The 19,398-nt window shown below is 49.0% G+C and overlaps 1 protein-coding gene across 1 annotated transcript in view; it reads left to right on the top strand.

Moving 5' to 3' along the window:
- The first annotated feature begins 9,846 nt into the window (after nt 1-9,846).
- Nucleotides 9,847-19,398, top strand: part of TMTC4 (transmembrane O-mannosyltransferase targeting cadherins 4) — a 724,433-nt gene continuing 714,881 nt past the window's right edge. The window contains exon 1 of the mRNA XM_085622264.1: nt 9,847-10,288. The gene's annotated coding sequence lies outside the window, so the exon portion shown is untranslated. The remainder of the gene's footprint in view (nt 10,289-19,398) is intronic.

Genomic DNA, 19,398 nt, shown 5'->3' with positions numbered 1-19,398 from the left:
CAAGACTGATTTGCATATGGCCATGTCTAAACTGGGGTGGTGTAGTGGGCAAAAGAACGATGGATTTAACCCAGATCTCTTGACTGGGGGAGAATGTATGCATTGTCAGCATTCCGTCCATCATTTGTTTTTTGTAACGCTTTTCGCCCTAAGTGGGATGGGTATTCCCAGACGTGGGACCCGTGCTCACTACACCACTGGAGTCAAGCTATCCTGGCTGATGACGGCTGATAGCCAGAAACCGCACCTAGGATGCTTGATTCCGGTCCAGGGAAGACATGGCTTGGCAGTTCGGGCTGGACTGTTCCCATGAGGCACAGGGTCAAGACTGATTTGCATATGGCCATGTCTAAACTGGGGTGGTGTAGTGGGCAAAAGAACGATGGATTTAACCCAGATCTCTTGACTGGGGGAGAATGTATGCATTGTCAGCATTCCGTCCATCATTTGTTTTTTGTAACGCTTTTCGCCCTAAGTGGGATGGGTATTCCCAGACGTGGGACCCGTGCTCACTACACCACTGGAGTCAAGCTATCCTGGCTGATGACGGCTGATAGCCAGAAACCGCTCCTAGGATGCTTGATTCCGGTCCAGGGAAGACATGGCTTGGCAGTTTGGGCTGGACTGTTCCCATGAGGCACAGGGTCAAGACTGATTTGCATATGGCCATGTCTAAACTGGGGTTGTGTAGTGGGCAAAAGAACGATGGATTTAACCCAGATCTCTTGACTGGGGGAGAATGTATGCATTGTCAGCATTCCGTCCATCATTTGTTTGTTGTAACGCTTTTCGCCCTAAGTGGGATGGGTATTCCCAGACGTGGGACCCGTGCTCATTACACCACTGGAGTCAAGCTATCCTGGCTGATGACGGCTGATAGCCAGAAACCGGTCCTGGATGCTTGATTCCGGTCCAGGGAAGACATGGCTTGGCAGTTTGGGCTGGACTGTTCCCATGAGGCACAGGGTCAAGACTGATTTGCATATGGCCATGTCTAAACTGGGGTGGTGTAGTGGGCAAAAGAACGATGGATTTAACCCAGATCTCTTGACTGGGGGAGAATGTATGCATTGTCAGCATTCCGTCCATCATTTGTTTGTTGTAACGCTTTTCGCCCTAAGTGGGATGGGTATTTCCAGACGTGGGACCCGTGCTCACTACACCACTGGAGTCAAGCTATCCTGGCTGATGACGGCTGATAGCCAGAAACCGGTCCTAGGATGCTTGATTCCGGTCCAGGGAAGACATGGCTTGGCAGTTCGGGCTGGACTGTTCCCATGAGGCACAGGGTCAAGACTGATTTGCATATGGCCATGTCTAAACTGGGGTGGTGTAGTGGGCAAAAGAACGATGGATTTAACCCAGATCTCTTGACTGGGGGAGAATGTATGGATTGTCAGCATTCCGTCCATCATTTGTTTGTTGTAACGCTTTTCGCCCTAAGTGGGATGGGTATTCCCAGACGTGGGACCCGTGCTCACTACACCACTGGAGTCAAGCTATCCTGGCTGATGACGGCTGATAGCCAGAAACCGGTCCTAGGATGCTTGATTCCGGTCCAGGGAAGACATGGCTTGGCAGTTCGGGCTGGACTGTTCCCATGAGGAACAGGGGCAAGACTGATTTGCATATGGCCATGTCTAAACTGGGGTGGTGTAGTGGGCAAAAGAACGATGGATTTAACCCAGATCTCTTGACTGGGGAGAATGTATGGATTGTCAGCATTCCGTCCATCATTTGTTTGTTGTAACGCTTTTCGCTCTAAGTGGGATGGGTATTCCCAGACGTGGGACCCGTGCTCACTACACCACTGGAGTCAAGCTATCCTGGCTGATGACGGCTGATAGCCAGAAACCGGTCCTAGGATGCTTGATTCCGGTCCAGGGAAGACATGGCTTGGCAGTTCGGGCTGGACTGTTCCCATGAGGCACAGGGTGAAGACTGATTTGCATATGGCCATGTCTAAACTGGGGTGGTGTAGTGGGCAAAAGAACGATGGATTTAACCCAGATCTCTTGACTGGGGGAGAATGTATGCATTGTCAGCATTCCGTCCATCATTTGTTTGTTGTAACGCTTTTCGCCCTAAGTGGGATGGGTATTCCCAGACGTGGGACCCGTGCTCACTACACCACTGGAGTCAAGCTATCCTGGCTGATGACGGCTGATGGCCAGAAACCGGTCCTAGGATGCTTGATTCCGGTCCAGGGAAGACATGGCTTGGCAGTTCGGGCTGGACTGTTCCCATGAGGCACAGGGTCAAGACTGATTTGCATATGGCCATGTCTAAACTGGGGTGGTGTAGTGGGCAAAAGAACGATGGATTTAACCCAGATCTCTTGACTGGGGGAGAATGTATGCATTGTCAGCATTCCGTCCATCATTTGTTTGTTGTAACGCTTTTTGCCCTAAGTGGGATGGGTATTCCCAGACCTGGAGTCAAGCTATCCTGGCTGATGACGGCTGATAGCCAGAAACCGATCCTAGCATGCTTTATTCCGGTCTAGGGAAGACATGGCTTGGCAGTTCGGGCTGGACTGTTCCCATGAGGCACAGGGTCAAGACTGATTTGCATATGGCCATGTCTCAACTGGGGTGGTGTAGTGGGCAAAAGAACGATGGATTTAACCCAGATCTCTTGACTGGGGGAGAATGTATGCATTGTCAGCATTCCGTCCATCATTTGTTTGTTGTAACGCTTTTCACCCTAAGTGGGATGGGTATTCCCAGACGTGGGACCCGTACTCACTACACCACTGGAGTCAAGCTATCCTGGCTGATGACGGCTGATAGCCAGAAACCGGTCCTAGGATGCTTGATTCCGGTCCAGGGAAGACATGGCTTGGCAGTTCGGGCTGGACTGTTCCCATGAGGCACAGGGTCAAGACTGATTTGCATATGGCCATGTCTAAACTGGGGTGGTGTAGTGGGCAAAAGAACGATGGATTTAACCCAGATCTCTTGACTGGGGGAGAATGTATGCATTGTCAGCATTCCGTCCATCATTTGTTTGTTGTAACGCTTTTCGCCCTAAGTGGGATGGGTATTCCCAGACGTGGGACCCGTGCTCACTACACCACTGGAGTCAAGCTATCCTGGCTGATGACGGCTGATAGCCAGAAACCGGTCCTAGGATGCTTGATTCCGGTCCAGGGAAGACATGGCTTGGCAGTTCGGGCTGGACTGTTCCCATGAGGCACAGGGTCAAGACTGATTTGCATATGGCCATGTCTAAACTGGGGTGGTGTAGTGGGCAAAAGAACGATGGATTTAACCCAGATCTCTTGACTGGGGGAGAATGTATGCATTGTCAGCATTCCGTCCATCATTTGTTTGTTGTAACGCTTTTCGCCCTAAGTGGGATGGGTATTCCCAGACGTGGGACCCGTGCTCACTACACCACTGGAGTCAAGCTATCCTGGCTGATGACGGCTGATAGCCAGAAACCGGTCCTAGGATGCTTGATTCCGGTCCAGGGAAGACATGGCTTGGCAGTTCGGGCTGGACTGTTCCCATGAGGCACAGGGTCAAGACTGATTTGCATATGGCCATGTCTAAACTGGAGTGGTGTAGTGGGCAAAAGAACGATGGATTTAACCCAGATCTCTTGACTGGGGGAGAATGTATGCATTGTCAGCATTCCGTCCATCATTTGTTTGTTGTAACGCTTTTCGCCCTAAGTGGGATGGGTATTCCCAGACGTGGGACCCGTACTCACTACACCACTGGAGTCAAGCTATCCTGGCTGATGACGGCTGATAGCCAGAAACCGGTCCTAGGATGCTTGATTCCGGTCCAGGGAAGACATGGCTTGGCAGTTCGGGCTGGACTGTTCCCATGAGGCACAGGGTCAAGACTGATTTGCATATGGCCATGTCTAAACTGGGGTGGTGTAGTGGGCAAAAGAACGATGGATTTAACCCAGATCTCTTGACTGGGGGAGAATGTATGCATTGTCAGCATTCCGTCCATCATTTGTTTGTTGTAACGCTTTTCGCCCTAAGTGGGATGGGTATTCCCAGACGTGGGACCCGTGCTCACTACACCACTGGAGTCAAGCTATCCTGGCTGATGACGGCTGATAGCCAGAAACCGGTCCTAGGATGCTTGATTCCGGTCCAGGGAAGACATGGCTTGGCAGTTCGGGCTGGACTGTTCCCATGAGGCACAGGGTCAAGACTGATTTGCATATGGCCATGTCTGAACTGGGGTGGTGTAGTGGGCAAAAGAACGATGGATTTAACCCAGATCTCTTGACTGGGGGAGAATGTATGCATTGTCAGCATTGCGTCCATCATTTGTTTGTTGTAACGCTTTTCGCCCTAAGTGGGATGGGTATTCCCAGACGTGGGACCCGTGCTCACTACACCATTGGAGTCAAGACATCCTGGCTGATGACGGCTGATAGCCAGAAACCGGTCCTAGGATGCTTGATTCCGGTCCAGGGAAGACATGGCTTGGCAGTTCGGGCTGGACAGTTCCCATGAGGCACAGGGTCAAGACTGATTTGCATATGGCCATGTCTAAACTGGGGTGGTGTAGTGGGCAAAAGAACGATGGATTTAACCCAGATCTCTTGACTGGGGGAGAATGTATGTATTGTCAGCATTCCGTCCATCATTTGTTTGTTGTAACGCTTTTCGCCCTAAGTGGGATGGGTATTCCCAGACGTGGGACCCGTGCTCACTACACCACTGGAGTCGAGCTATCCTGGCTGATGACGGCTGATAGCCAGAAACCGGTCCTAGGATGCTTGATTCCGGTCCAGGGAAGACATGGCTTGGCAGTTCGGGCTGGACTGTTCCCATGAGGCACAGGGTCAAGACTGATTTGCATATGGCCATGTCTAAACTGGGGTGGTGTAGTGGGCAAAAGAATGATGGATTTAACCCAGATCTCTTGACTGGGGGAGAATGTATGCATTGTCAGCATTCCGTCCATCATTTGTTTGTTGTAACGCTTTTCGCCCTAAGTGGGATGGGTATTCCCAGACGTGGGACCCGTGCTCACTACACCACTGGAGTCAAGCTATCCTAGCTGATGACGGCTGATAGCCAGAAACCTGGTCCTAGGATGCTTGATTCCGGTCCAGGGAAGACATGGCTTGGCAGTTCGGGCTGGACTGTTCCCATGAGGCACAGGGTCAAGACTGATTTGCATATGGCCATGTCTAAACTGGGGTGGTGTAGTGGGCAAAAGAACGATGGATTTAACCCAGATCTCTTGACTGGGGGAGAATGTATGCATTGTCAGCATTCCGTCCATCATTTGTTTGTTGTAACGCTTTTCGCCCTAAGTGGGATGGGTATTCCCAGACGTGGGACCCGTGCTCACTACACCACTGGAGTCAAGCTATCCTGGCTGATGACGGCTGATAGCCAGAAACCGGTCCTAGGATGCTTGATTCCGGTCCATGGAAGACATGGCTTGGCAGTTCGGGCTGGACTGTTCCCATGAGGCACAGGGTCAGGACTTTTTTCCATATGGCCATATCTAAAATGGGGTGGTGTAGTGGGCAAAAGAACGATGGATTTAACCCAGATCTCTTGACTGGGGGAGAATGTATGCATTGTCAGCATTCCGTCCATCATTTGTTTGTTGTAACGCTTTTCGCCCTAAGTGGGATGGGTATTCCCAGACGTGGGACCCGTGCTCACTACATCACTGGAGTCAAGCTATCCTGGCTGATGACGGCTGATAGCCAGAAACCGGTCCTAGGATGCTTGATTCCGGTCCAGGGAAGACATGGCTTGGCAGTTCGGGCTGGACTGTTCCCATGAGGCACAGGGTCAAGACTGATTTGCATATGGCCATGTCTAAACTGGGGTGGTGTAGTGGGCAAAAGAACGATGGATTTAACCCAGATCTCTTGACTGGGGGAGAATGTATGCATTGTCAGCATTCCGTCCATCATTTGTTTGTTGTAACGCTTTTTGCCCTAAGTGGGATGGGTATTCCCAGACGTGGGACCCGTGCTCACTACACCACTGGAGTCAAGCTATCCTGGCTGATGACGGCTGATAGCCAGAAACCGGCCCTAGGATGCTTGATTCCGGTCCAGGGAAGACATGGCTTGGCAGTTCGGGCTGGACTGTTCCCATGAGGCACAGGGTCAAGACTGATTTGCATATGGCCATGTCTAAACTGGGGTGGTGTAGTGGGCAAAAGAAGGATGGATTTAACCCAGATCTCTTGACTGGGGGAGAATGTATGCATTGTCAGCATTCCGTCCATCATTTGTTTGTTGCAACGCTGGAATTTTAGAAGGCACAGCATTGCACAGGGCAGGCGGTAAGCACAGCGCCCTGTGGGGTGTCAGGCAGAGAACATTAGCATGGGACTACCCACATGCCACGGTACTTAGTATAACGTTGCCCGCGGCACATGCCAGGGGTGAGCTTGCAATCCACTGAAGGGAGACACCACGCTAGTCATCACAGAAAGGTGATCAAGGAGTATTTCATAACAGTGACAGTCCCACCATTGCAGAATGGAAGCAATTTTTACATGCTACGAGGCGAAGCCAGAACTGTGGCTTCGGTCATCTTGACCTATCCTCCCGCGCTTTAGCCAGGGCGGGATGTGGGTGGTATCGTTGTTATATAGCAGGGGTGCGGTCGTTCAAAAGTTTGGTAAACAGCACTCGCAACATTCAGGATAGGGCCGGTATTTGAACCAAAGTTTACGGTTGGTTCCCACAGACTTGTCTGCACCCTAGGTTATCCTCTAGGGGTTAGAACTGAGACTAAGGGGGCATCTCCTGCTTTGGCGTCACAAATAAGCGATAGCTACGCTGGGCTGGAGTTACCATGCTGGTCCGGCCATCACTGGGTTCCTCCCCAGGCGATGGGATCAATTTAGGTGGGACCATTTAGCAACAGATAAAGTATCGGCGTGTGGGTAACGGTCATCTGCTTGCCAGCAGCTCCGTGCCCTGGGAGCACGCGCGTTGCCCTAACTCTGAGGCCTACCCATAAGGGGGCCGAGTAGCAAAACAAGTAAATAGGCTCCATAGGCGGGCCTCTAGCCTTACAGCTGGGGGAAACCACCATCATTTGGAGATAGGCCAAGGTAAAATAGGGCTTTTCTTAATGTCTAGAGGACCATTGCGGTTGGGGGTATCCCCCACCGGATTCAATGGTCGCGTACTGCAGCTGCAGGAGACTGGGATCCTGGTTTACGGACACTTTAACCGCGCTCAGGGGGCGCTGCCAGCCAACATAGGGGCGGCTGTCCCAATAACCGGGGTGTCAGCGGAGCAAACACAAGGGGACATTATGTCAATAGTACATTTGTCACGCCCAGGGTGCACTAAATCTCTACTTCAACGGAGCAGGAATTTGGCACCGCTGGGGATGCTCTGGGTTTGAGGGGGGGGCACCCCCCTGCCACCCTCCTACTGAGGAGCATGATGGGAGGGGCGAAGTGGGACTCAGTCAATCCTCAATGCTTGAACTTTACTGACAGCGTGCAATGCTTAAGCCAGACAGATTCCCGAAGCTGGTATACCTAGGGGGTTTCATCACTGAGGGATCTGTAGGTGCATAATTCCCATAAGGAATAATGGATGGTGGGCAGGGGCAAGAGTCGCCCCTTGCCCATGGTCACGCGCTGGCAGCCAGGAGCACTCCTGTGCTCCAGGTTAAGCATTTTGAGGGGACTGTCCAAAGGTTAAGTAAAACCCTTCTCGCCATAATAGCCCAAGCGGGCAGGCCCGGAATTGTGAAGAGGGTAACCTTCCCGCATGGGGGGCGAATAGTTCTTGGCACATCTCCCCAGGCCCAACGGGTCCTTTCTTTCAGCAGACCCTATCCGATTCAGATAGCGTCTCGGGCCTTGGGGACATAGATGGGGCCATCTACAACACCAGGAGCTATAGCTCACTGGTAAGTCTGGTGCCTGTGGATATAAGGGATCTCACAGGGTTTGAGTCCCGCTTGCGCTGTCACACGGTCATGAGGTGGCAGGATTTCAAACTCGTCCTTCTGCAAGGGTGGTCCCCTTCCAGCTAGATAGGAGAGGTTGCAGGTAAGACTATAGCGGGTTGGTGGGGGGCCTTGGCTGCGACGGTGAGCCGCCTCCATGGCTGTGGCGGAGTTACAGGGCGATCTGGAAGCAGGCCGGTACAAAGGGTACCTCTGCGCGGCACCATAGGGGGTGCCTGAGCCAAAACCGAGGAGCCTCAAGGGAGGTCCCGGAAGCGGTGTCGGCGCCCCGCTAGTCCTGCGGGCGGTTGTGGGCCTGAACAACCGGGGGCTTGCTATGCGACGCTCCGCCCGAGAGGGGGGGCGTGAGTAGAATTACCAACGGCACGTGATTGTAGAAAGAATCACCTGGAGGGCAGCAACGGCGGGCATCGCTCCCGCGCTGCCCGGCTCATCAGGCGACCCAGTTGGTTGCCTGCCCTTGGATCGTCCGTAAGATAACCCACCCATTACATATTCTGGAATTATGTCATAAACCTGCAGCATTGTTACCCAACACCAACTGTCTTGTGTGTGTCATTTGGGTAACCTATTTGGGGGAGGGGGGACAGCGGGGTGCCCCTGGGGGTACTATGCCGCTGACCGCGGCCCCCGCAGGGGGCCAATCGTCGGTCGCGCCTTAGTGCCCCCGGGGCACCGGTCACCCCTCCACACCCCCTCCCACTGGGGGGGGCGGGGACGCAGACCGGAGACCCCATCCTCGGGCTGGCCGGAAGTGACGCGCAATGCGTGCCCCTTCCTGGCCCTGGTGTGAGGGGGAGGCTATTTAGCCTTCCCCCACCCTCCTGGCGACCTCTTTGTCGCCCACCTCGTCATTTCCCTCCCTACCGCTTACCCGATGTAGGCGTTGGGTGGGGGGGGGGGGGTTTCTGAGCGTTTGTAATGTTTTCTTTTTCGTTGCAGGCAGAGTTACAGGGCGATCTGGAAGCAGGCCGGTACAAAGGGTACCTCTGCGCTGCACCATAGGAGGTGCCTGAGCCAAAACCGAGGAGCCTCAAGGGAGGTCCCGGAAGCCGTGTCGGCGCCCCGCTAGTCCTGCGGGCGGTTGTGGGCCTGAACAACCGGGGGCTTGCTGTGCAACGCTCTGCCCCGAGAGGGGGGGCGTGAGTAGAATTACCAACGGCACGTGATCGCAGAAAGAATCACCTGGAGGGCAGCAACGGCGGGCATTGCTCCCGCGCTGCCTGGCTCATCAGGCGGGCACGCGACCCAGTTGGTTGCCTGCCCTTGGATCGCCCGTAAGATAACCCACCCATTACATATTCTGGAATTATGTCATAAACCTGCAGCATTGTTACCCAACACCAACTGTCTTGTGTGTGTCATTTGGGTAACCTATTTGGGGGAGGGGGGATAGCGGGGTGCCCCTGGGGGTACTATCACATGTTCCAATGTTTTTGTCCCAGAATAACTGCCCAATAGTACATCATGGAGCGCACGAAATCTTGCTACATTTGTTAAACACAACATAGATTGGGGAGATGGTGTGGTCCGACCGTCCGAAGGCTAAATTGCCACACTAAAGGCTAGATTACTGATTTAAGTGTTGGAAACCATGGTTCGATCCTCGGGGTCGCGTCCACATCTTGTGATTCTGGGCAAATCACTTAATCTCCCTGTGCCTGAATGTATCCTTTTGTAACGTAACCGGTGCTTGTGTAAAGTGCTCCATTACCTTCGGGTCGAGTTCGCGCTATATAAATCTGCATTAAAAATACATTTATGCTACAGTATCTGTTCCCTCCTTTACTCAATTTGAGCTAGCTCCGAACATAACCATAGAGACTGCCATGGACTACAGATCTCTATGGTAATACATACAACTTCCGGCTACCAAGCAGAGGTCTGAGGAAAGCAGCACCGTACTTCCCGTTTCTAACAATGAAGTGTCATATGGATGATGACTGACCAAATGAGATCACGTTCCTAAATCTTCACTCCATGTTCGTTTACACCTTTCGCCTGCGTGCAAAGTTTTCTGCAAGGCGCTTTAAGTTCGCTGTCTATACCTCGCGTCACAAAAGCTGCGAGCAAATGATGCACGCTGCTCACCAAACTCTCGCAGACACCAACCATTGTTTATAGAACCCGCCCGGCACTTAATTTTGAAAACAAAAGAAATGCGTGCGTTTCATTTCATGGGACATAAGAAACAAAGTCTATTTTTCTAAAGTTAAAATTGTGACAATGTTCTGAAGTGAAGCGTAATATGTAGCAGAATTGCAAGGGCAATCCCACATGTGTGCTGCACACTGAAAAGAAACAGTTTTTTAACTGAGATGGAAAGCTTCAGTGCCCTTCAAGGTAAGAAGACTGAACGAGCATGAAAAACACACAATGTAACATTCTCCATTTGTGATAAGTCATTTAAATATAGTGTAAGGGAAAGGAACACCAATGAGATACGGAACATCAGAGAAAAAGTAATGTGTATTTTTTGTACTTATGTGGCAATGAGCTGTGGTGAAGAACAATTGTGCATCTGTCCAAACGATGTCTCAGCGGCTTTTGAATGTGGTCCTGTTTTGAAGATAGAAATGTGAAGCCAATGATGGTTAATTTGAAACGGTCAATGTGAAATCAAGGGCTGGCATTGGCCATACTTGGTCACGTGATTCCTTAGGAGACTTTGACATCCCAACCTTTGTTTACTAATAGTAACTGATAACTGTCTCCAATTTTGCTGTCATTCAGAGAGGGTTGAATTTGCCAACCTGCCACCTGCAGGTTGTTTTATAGTAGTTGTATCTGTTGCAAAAGGTTAGTAACACAGATATTAAGGATTTTAAAGCACACGTTAGTTAAAATATGGATTGGCACCTGTCTTCGTTTTAAAAGGTTTTCAGAACTGCTTTGTCCGAATGACGAGTCTCCCGACACACATTTTTAATGGTTAAAACATGACAAAAATGGGTTTTTTAAGTGTGAGACTCGAATAAAACTTTAACCGATTTCCCTGCTGTGAGCAGCAGCATTTTTTTTCTCCTAGTGGCATATGCTTACCATAAGAAAATAATATAATATGAATTAGACAAGCGACCAAAGGCAAGACTTGTTGGATTTGCCTTTGCTTGTTTTTGAAACATGGTGCTTGTAACTGAACAACTGCCATAGAATGATTCATTAATGCTGGATTTTTTTATATGCTGTTTGGTTTGGCTGTTTTTCTGGTGTTGTAAAGGCTTTAATATGATTGCGAACTGTGACTAGTTTTTACATTTGCAGGGTTTATGTTGGTATGATATTTTGCCTTTATATAGATGTCTTTTCAAGTGTACATTAATTTGCCAAACCTTTCTGTAAGCAGCTCTGCGTTGGCTGCTGTGAAGGAGAGAAAGGTTCTTGCACCCTCTGTACTCTTGCAAGCTATGTCAAGTGGCCATCTCTGCCTGGCTTCTTCCTGCTTTGTGTTTTGAATTGTGCTCAGTGTGTGCGCATAGATCTTGTAGGTTTCTCTGTCCAGAGCACTTTATCGTGTTATTGTTCTTTGGTATAAGCAGCAAAGGCTGACTTCATAGAGTGTTGATTGTTATTGAGCAAGAGGGGAACAGGTAAAACTGACACCCCATGCTTGCAAAGTTGGAACTTCTGCTTCAAAGCTTTGCAAATCAGCATGTGCTGGAGTGGTTCATGGGAGCACCCTTTGCAAGTTTAGAATGGACATTCCTACTGTGAAGATTCCACATGCTCTCACTCTAAACAAATCTTTAAGAATTTCTAGGCTTGTAGAACCCTCATCACAAGAACAGTATCAGTTAAATACAGAGTTGCATGAAAACAATGTAAATGATTTAAAATGTCAGCAGTCAAGTAGTTTGTGTTTTGTAGCACCTGGAAAATTTGGGACCTTAGGTCTAGATTGTTAAGTGCACTCGGAAGCATCTTCCTTACCCCCCAGGTATGCTGCCACCATACATCTTGAGTTCAAAATCCCCAAGCCACCTCAACAGGAGCAATGATGACCATTTCCGCAAAGTTTATTTGACGTTCCTTCTGTATTGTGTTGACATTTCCAAGTTATAATTACCAGTGCAAAAATTTAGCTTTTGTTCACCCAGATAGTTACATTAATTTCCACAACAACCCTTTGCAAGTGTTTTGCGGGTTTCCCGTATCCTCTGGTCTTATGTCTCTGTGTGTCTAAATCCCATTCTTATTTGTAATCAAATTAGATATGGTAATGCACAAGATTTCCCAAATAAAAGAAGTGCCTATTACAGAGCCCATTTTATCAGAATCTCGCCCCTCATTCAATTACACAAAAAAATTGTACAAGGGCAAAAGTTTGAAGATCACTTTCCTGTTGTCTCATTACCTATCTGGAGAACCTAAAGTTAGTGTAAAACTATTCATAGTGATGCCTGTGGATGAAGATTTGTCATTCAAGTTGCTAACTTGGATGGTAGAAGTGTCCGTTCTATGAATGGCAGTTACATGGAAAATGTTGTCAGGACCTGATCACAATATGCAGAGGCAGGCTTGAACATTCTCCTTGCCCGTTAGCATTGGCAACAAGAATTAAGTCAATTTTGAACCGCTTGCCGTCTTTGCTTCGCTCGGTTGTCAGTAACAGTGTCCCTTTGAACATATAGAAACGCTGTATCCTTGAGAGCACTATTGTTAATGACCTTCTCCAGACCGGTTGCATATGAGTTAATGTTTTATGTGCTGGTAAGGAAGTAAATCAGATGATGGATAAAAAGCAAGGAAGTAAACTGCAAAAAGAAGTAATTGGTGTTTTAATTTAATAATTCATATTGTTATTTAGCCAACATTTGCCTGCATGATATTGCCATTATCAAACTTTGTATTTATTACATTTAAGACTGCCTCTGTATAACTAGCCTCTGACATATGTAGGGTAGGGGAGCAGTTAGCCACATCTCTGCTAAGTGGCCCCAATTCAAGTGTGCTACACTTAGAACTGGTTTATAAACCAACGTCTTGACTTCAAAGCCTATATTTCTATCTACAAGCATTGGCAAAGCCAGAGGGTCTTGCTGGTGAAATTTTTTGGACTTTGCCAATGGTTTTTTACCTCTCCCAGATGGCCTCCATGATGGCGATCGCTTCCTTGATGGTTATCTTTGAATCTATTTTCTTATGCTTTAAGAAACTTCAAAATGTCCGCCACAGATTGGCTGATCCACTGTGGCCATCTGTGCCATTTTAAAATGTCTGATACTGATAGTGCAGGTGGCACACTCAAAGCGCGAGGGTGCTGGTGCAAGTGGCCACAGGTAAAGGGCTTCTATTAAATATAGGGCTTGGGAGGACTAAAAAGGTTTATTAAAGCGAAGGGGTGGGAAACTAGGGGCAGCAGGGAAACAAAATAGCTACTGATATGCACTTCTGTGCAAGGTCTGATGTCGGCAGTGGGAGGATACCTGCCATCCAAAATAAACCCTGTGACTTTGAAATGTTTCTTTGCAGGACAAACATATGACTAGGGAGGAAAGCCTTGGGAATCGGAAGCATGAAAGGGAGATGGGCAATAAAGCCATCCTATCATGAGTGGCTAAATCAAAGCCCACTCTGTTATACAATTCACAGCAGGTTTTTGACACCAGTGAGCTGAAGGTGTCGATAGGCGAGACCTAAAAAGGTAAATAATAAACCTACAAGTCTCAGAAGACAGACCACTGCTGGCTATAAAGCTTGGACTCGTTGAGTATGTTACATGACGTGGCACAACATGATACCATTGGAGTCATCTCTAAGATACGGGCAGACTTGGAGCAAAGTATGTCTCGTATAATTTTTTGGCATTCCAGCAGGATTGAGGATTAGACCAGTGTTTGCCAATCAGTGGGTGACGACCCACTGGTCGGTCGTGAGCCGATTTTTGGTGGGTCGCGAAAGTGCAAGCAGTAAATAAAGGTTCTTTAAGATTCTGTATTTATCATGTCACATTTGCTGCACTTCAAAGACAGAAGTCAAGTGCCAGGCTGTGTGTTCTGGCAAATTGGTGCTTATTTTGTTTAACATGAGGATTTGTTAACTAAAAATTATCATAACTGCTGATATCTGGGGGTGAAAATAGAGCTCAATGTCAAACCAGACCCTCAGCGCATTTGGTTTTGTCTGGTAGTTGCTTACAGTTCCCTGGGCATAAGAAAGCAAGTGTATTCTGAGTGAAATCAATTTTCACTAGAATCTTTTACTTCTGACATTCTGCTAATTTGTTCTTTTTCATACATTATTTATTGTGCCTCCAAATTTTGGAGATCTCATCGCTCATTTTAGGCTTATTCCACACCTGTACGTGTAGCTGTCTCTTCAGCGTTCTTTTGAAAATGCACACAGTAATATATAATTACCTTTGACAGTGTCTATTATTGGCTGAACAGATGCCCATTTGAACTGATTGACTCCAATTGTCAAGAAATAGTTGACAATACTTATAAGGATGATTCTGTTGCTCGTGTTAACTTTTTCATGTGATCCAACAGACTATCACAGTCAACCATACCATAAATCGTCAACAGCCATTGTAGTCTCACAATTTCTACTTGTCCAGTGCCAAGTGATATAAATGGGTTTTCTTTGATGTTAGTGATGGAGCGCAAAAACCCTACTAACGGGGAAAAACAAACCCGTACCAGTATCCTCCCTTCGGCAGACCAGACGTCACACTAACTCAGTCACTCATAGAGTCATTGGTGGGGCCCATAACACCAACACTCACGCTAACCATTCCACGGTCTGCACCCAATTTGGAGGGATGAGCGGTTCAAGCGCTCGACATGTGAGGGGAACACCTTATAACCTAAAGAGGAGAAAAGTTAATTTACAACAATATACATCAATACTCCTTCCACCTATAGATCTCAATCGTAATCATCAAGGCACTTCTCCCACAATGATCGATGAATCATTTAGTTGGATTGGTTGATGGTGATTTAGAACCAGCTAAAACACATTCAAGATTTAGATCTTACCTTCCTCAATAAACCACAGACTCATTTCTTGTTAATCAATATCTTATATCTCAATTTCTGAAAGAGGAAATTTATATCTGTTAGACCTGGCATCATTGGCATGAGTCTCTCCTCCATTTTTTTTCTGTTTGCCTCCTCTGTTTACGATGTTTTTGCTGGATTATTGCTTTGGGCACTGTGCCACTGCTGATCAGTGCCACAGTGCAAGTGCTCCCTATGCTAAATTGTTACGTTGATTGGTGTTACCATGATTGGCTTGGTTGACTTACTGTTCAGACCCTAGTCTAGGGCACTGTGCGTGCCAAGGGCGTGTAAGTTAACTGCTGCTGGTGGGCTTGCAGCACTGGTTGTGCCACCCACAGAAGCAGCGTGCAAAATGTGTCTCAGGCCTGCCACCGCGGCGCCTGCGTGCAGTCCCTGACTGCCATGTCGACTTGGTAAGGAAACCTACTTACCAGTCTCTAAACCTTCCCTTTGCCACATTTCAGACACCTCTATGGTAGGCCCTAGGGCAGGGTGCATTGTTGGTAAAAGGTAGGTCATGCCCTGATGTGTGTGGCATGACCTAATAGTGAATTACAGCCATTTTCGTTTTTCACTATGGAAGGGCTACCTGCCTCCAATAGGCCAGACTGGGCAGACTGATTATTAACTCCATTATAATCTATCTGACTCAGGGAGCATGGTAGCAAGTCGAGTTTAGTATCCCTGAACTCAGAATTTAATAACACACCCTTTAGGATGGATGGTTTTTAAATTCTATGTTTGAAAATAGCACTTTTAGAAAGTGGCTATTTTCTTGTCCAACTATCTACCGGTCTCTGCTGGTTTGGTGTGTGTGTCAGGGGCTGGGTGGCTCCAGAGGTCTGAGTGAGTCAGTGTGGGGTGAATGGGGCGTTTACACGTAGAGTGAGGGAAGAGTAGCCTGCCCTGCCTGACACAATACTGGCCCCGCCTCCTGCTGGGCGACTGATAGCCCTGCTCCTACCAGTGACAATACTGGCTCCGCCTCCTGCGGGGCGGCTGAGGACTCTGCCCTGCCCAGTGAATAGGCCAGGTGCCTCTGCCTGGCAACACCCACCACAAACCTGAGATGGTGGGAATCGCCCTGCTTGGACAAAGGGAACAAAGGGAAAAAGGGGTATAAGAGAAGGACCCCTGAACCAAGAACTCAGATCACTTCTGACAAGGAAACCTGTACCAAGGACAAGAAGCCTGCTGATCTAAGGACTTGCCTCCCCTTTCTGCCAGAGTGCTGTTTTGCTGTGGAGGAACCGGAAAGCTGCTTCTTTATTTTTGCCAAGGAACAAGGAGAGAGGAACTTGGTGTGTACTCTCTGAACACTTGCTAGAAAATCTCCAAGGACTGGAAGAGTGCCAGTCTCCTGTTGAAGTCACAGGGCCAAAGGACTTCACCATCTACTGAATTGCTGAATTGCTGGAAAGTGTTGTTTCCAGTACACAAGGGAAAATCTGCAGTCTCGACGCCAGCAGCAACGCCAGTGAGCAGTGGGTATCGGCCCCGGCTCCAAGTGACCCCGTCTCGACGCCGGTATCGACGCCAGTGAGGAGTGAGTATCGGCTCTGCCTCCAAGCGACCCCGTCCCGACGCCGCTGCTGATCGCATCGACTCGACGCCCGTCTCGACGCCGTGAGCGCTGCTCCGGCCCGACATCCCTCGACGCCGCTGTGGATTGGCCCGACTCCGAGGCACGATCGACGCCGACCTCGACGCCGACATCTCGACGCCGTGGATCATCGTTTTCTTCGTTTCTCAAGGTACTGTACTTGTGGGGTCTGTTGCGACTCCAGGCTTGACGTAGCGCTCCTCGCGGTCGACGCCGAACCTTGGGAATCTTGTAGACTCGACGTCGTGTGACTCCTGTGGGGGTTACATTGTTGCCAAAGACTGTGCTCAGAAGAATACTTTGCTAAAGAACTATTTGCCAAGAAGAAACCTTACTTGAACTATTATTTTTCCTTCCAAAGAGTATTTATTAAGTCTGTGGTATATTTTTGTCGTTATTTGGTCTTGTGCTAAGCCTTATATAAAAATACTATTTTTTATAATAACTTCTGTGTCGTGTCCATCTGTAGTGTATTCACTTTATTACTGTATGTGGTCATAAATGCTTAACACACTGCCTCTGAGATAAGCCTGTCTGCTCTGCCAAGCTACCAAGGGGGTAGCAGGGGTTATCTGAGTGTGTAATCCCCTTGCCCTGACTAGAGTTGGTTGGTCCCTATTTGTCAGAAGTGTATACCTCTGCCAACTAGAGACCGCCGGTTCTAACATTGGTGGGCAGCGGTGGGATTTGAACTTTGCATTTATGACTCATGTGCAGTGATTAGTGTACGCTACGTAGTGAAAGCAGACCATAACGCAGCCACATTCTGTTTTGGTAGGATTGCCTATTTTTGTTCTCCGCTTTCCTGGAGCTTATTTTCTTAAACACTGCCAGTTTTGACCATGGAGAATGCCGGAGCTGCTACACCTGTGGAGAATGTTGTGGGGGAATTTGATAAGGAGAAGATAGATTCCTACACGCTAAAAGATCTAAAAGGATTTTGCAAGCAGTTTAAAGTTCCTACCACAGGTGTCTCAAAGAAAGAGGGCTTCCTCAAAGCGCTGAAGGCCTGGTTAGAGGCCAGAAATCCCTCTGATCCGGTGGTGGTACCGGAAGAGGAAGAAGAAGAGGAAGAGGAAGAGCCCACAGGTGGGCCAGTGTCATCTCCAGGCAGTAGTGCGTCCTCTAGGAGCCTTTCCCCCGAAGAATTAGAAGACAGGGAGAAGGAGAGGGGGTACAAGTTGGAAATGGCAAAACTCAAATTAGGAGGGCAGTTGGAATTAGAGAATGCAAGAAGCAAGAGAGAAGCTGAAATGGAGAGCAAAAGATTAGATTTTGAGAGAGAGAAATTAGCGTTTGAACGTGAGAAGATGGTGAGGGAGATGGAGCTTAAAACTAAGAGTTTAGAGTTGAATCCCTCTGGTGGCAGCACTCCATCTGTGCCTGCAGAAAGTAGGTTTTATTTTCCTAAAGATGTGATCAAAGATTACAGTAAGAATGAAGATATTAGCCAATGGTTTAAAGCATATGAGTTAGCGTTATTGGCCCACCGGGTTCCTGAGAAGGATTGGGGAACGGGGTTGTGGAGCCGCTTTACAAACGAGGGGAGAGATACCTTGTTGAGCCTTCCTGCTGAGGATAGGATGTCTTATACTCATATGAAAGATGCTTTAATGCTGAGATATGGCTTAACTCCAGAAAAGTACAGACAAACCTTTAGAGAATGTAAGAAGTTGCCTGGTACTACGTGGGTTGAATATGTGTCTTTTTTCTGCAGAACCATGGATGGTTGGATAAAGGGTAGCAAGGTTGATAGTTATGATGCTCTTTATGATTTGTTTGCTTGGGAGCACTTGTCTAATAACTGTTTTCCCGAGCTACGCCAGCACCTTGTTGATAGCAAGCTATCTAACCCTAGAAAACTTGCTGAGGAGGCGGACCGCTGGGTCAGTACCAGGGTCCACAAGGGTCCAGTGGGAGACTCAGCCAAAGGTGGGCAGGGTCCCCAGCAGAAGAGTGGGGGGGACAGGGGTAAACAGAGGGAGTTTCAGAAAGGGCCCCAAAGTAGTCCCCAAGGGAACCAAGGGAAGGGTTCCCAGCCTCCCCCTGTAAAGAAGCCAGAGGCCCCGACAGGTAAACCTGTTCACAGGGGCCCCATGACCTGCTATGCCTGTAAGCAGGTGGGACACCGTTATTATGATCCCCAGTGTCCCATGAAGGATTCGAATGCACCGCCGCGTGCACCCCCTCGTCAGGTAGCGAGTGTAGCCCTGGGAGGGGATGAGATGGGTGCCCCCGGTGGGTGGGGTCCCGCAGAAATGTCCCTGGTCTCTTTAGGAGACGTGGAAATGGTCCCTCCAACCCCTCTGCCTAGTAACACTAAGAAATATAGGCAGTGGGTGACCATTAATGGCCATAGGGTGGAAGCTCTCAGAGACACCGGAGCGAGTGTGACAGCTGTCAAGTGTCACTTGGTGTCCAGAGAGCAGGTGGTCCCTCATGCATTCTACCCCGTTGTAGCTGCTGACAACTCACAGAGTCAGTGTGAGGTAGCTCAAGTTCCCTTTGAGTGGGGAGGGGTCTCGGGTACTCTTCAGGTTGCTGTGAGGCCCGCCATGCCTGTTGATTGTCTCTTGGGCAATGATTTGGAGGACTCCCCTTGGGCTAAGGTGGAGAGAAAAGCGCATCTGGAAATGTTGGGTCTGCCTGAGTGGGTGTGTGCGACCACCCGGTCCATGTCAGTCAGTAAGGGTGTTGATGGGGGCCCGGAGCCTGAAAGTATGGCCCAGGTCCCAACCGTGAAGAGAAGAGGCAGGGGGCGCGGGAAACCGTCCCCCATCGTTCCCGCGGTCCAGGAGGGAGCAGACCCTGAGGGGGATGCCCTGGAACCGACAGGAGAACAAGTG

This window comes from Triturus cristatus, chromosome 8 (genome assembly GCF_964204655.1).
Source record: "Triturus cristatus chromosome 8, aTriCri1.1, whole genome shotgun sequence".
Classification (NCBI taxonomy): Eukaryota; Metazoa; Chordata; class Amphibia; order Caudata; family Salamandridae; genus Triturus; species Triturus cristatus.
Note: the sequence above shows the minus strand (reverse complement) of the source record. Positions and strands in the feature narration are given on the sequence as shown.